Source organism: Galeopterus variegatus, unplaced genomic scaffold, assembly GCF_000696425.1.
Source record: "Galeopterus variegatus unplaced genomic scaffold, G_variegatus-3.0.2 Scaffold7886, whole genome shotgun sequence".
In the NCBI taxonomy this organism is placed as follows: Eukaryota; Metazoa; Chordata; class Mammalia; order Dermoptera; family Cynocephalidae; genus Galeopterus; species Galeopterus variegatus.
In genome coordinates, this window is record NW_007733997.1 from 50,551 (window position 1) to 52,220 (window position 1,670).

A 1,670-nucleotide genomic window follows, 5' to 3' on the forward strand; every position below is an offset into this window, starting at 1 on the left:
ATTCTCTCTTTGTCTTTGAGTTTTGTCAATTTGACTATAACATGTCTTGGAGAAGACATTTTTGGGTTGAATACATTTGAGGATTTTTGAGCTTCCTGAATCTGAAGATCTTTTTTTTCTTCCTATGCCTGGGAAGTTTTCTGCCACTATTTTGTTGAATATGTTTTCAATGCAATCTCCTTTTTCCTCCCCTTCTGGAATACCCATGATTCAAATATTTGAGCACTTAATGTTGTCTGATATCTCTCTTAGATTTTCTTTGATGTTTTTAATTCTTTTTTCTTTTCTTTTCTTTTTCTTTTTTTTCTTTTTTCTTTTTTTTGTCTACCTGTGTTATTTCAAACAGCCCATCTTCAAGGTCAGAAGTTTTCTCTTCTACTTCTGCAAGCCTGCTGGTTAAACTCTATGTTGTGTTTTTATTTCATTGAATGAATTCGTCAGCTCTGCAAGCTCTGCTCAATTCTTTTTCAGGGCATTGATTTCCTTGTGCATTTCTTCTTTCAGGTCCTGTATACTTTTCCTCATTTCATTGTTTTGTCTAGCTGAGTTTTCTTGTATCTCATTTACTTTTCTTAGAATATCACTCAAAATTCCTTGTGAGACATTTCAAGGACGTCTTGTTCTACAGGATCTATAGCTTTAGAGTTATTACCCTTTGGTGGTGTACTTATTTAATTTTTCATATTTCTGGTATCTTTCCTTTGATTTTTAGTCATTGTGGCAGGGGACTTCACTGTCCACTGGTTTGACACTATTGTCTGGCTAGGATGCTGCTGGGGCTGCCAACTTGTTATGGCTGCCTCAGTGTCTGCTTGGTTGCCCACTAGTGCCTTGGGTGTGTGGTCACCTTGGGCCTTGGGCCTCTCCAGGGAGGCACCTCTCTGGTCAGCATGCACTCGGCCGGGCTGGGGATGTTGTCAGGCATCAGCAGCAAGTCCTACCGGCTGGGTTGTGTACTGACACTGCTGGGCACCAGTCTGATCTGTGCACACTCAGCCAGGTTGGGGATTGAGCTGGGCGGTGGTGGCGAGGCCTACCTGCTGGGTTGCACGCTGGCAACTCAAGGCTTGTGGTCTCTGTGGAACTCCCACTTCTCTGCCTGGACCATATATACATTATTTTTAATAAACAAAATCATATTCTGCCATCTTGAGGAACACTACTTTTGCATTCATCTGAAGATTTCCTATATCTTTATCATAAGCATATTGGAATCCATTTATGATTATATAGAATGAAATTATAATGTTAGCTACTGTTTCTTTCACTGCTTCCACAAAAATGTCTTTTTTACTATTTTACATCCAGGTCTTTGTTAATTTAATCTTGAATTAGAGACCCATGTTGATTTGATTAAATTGGTATTATATTTTTGTGAGTTAAATTCAGGTTTTCATTCAATTTTATTTAATACAGTTGTTTTGAATCCATTTCATTTATCTGATTATATACTCCCTGTCATTCTTTTTATTTTATAAATTCTTATTTTTAAACAATTTCTTTCCATATACATGGACAGCTCTCTGAATACACAAAAGTAAAGAAAGCAGGTGAGGTCTCTGCTCAACTAGATCTTCATGATAATGGCAAAGGCAGAGTACAATGAAACAAATGTGTGTGTGTTACAAGATCCCAGGGATAAATCATATGAAGAAAGTGTAGATTGTCAC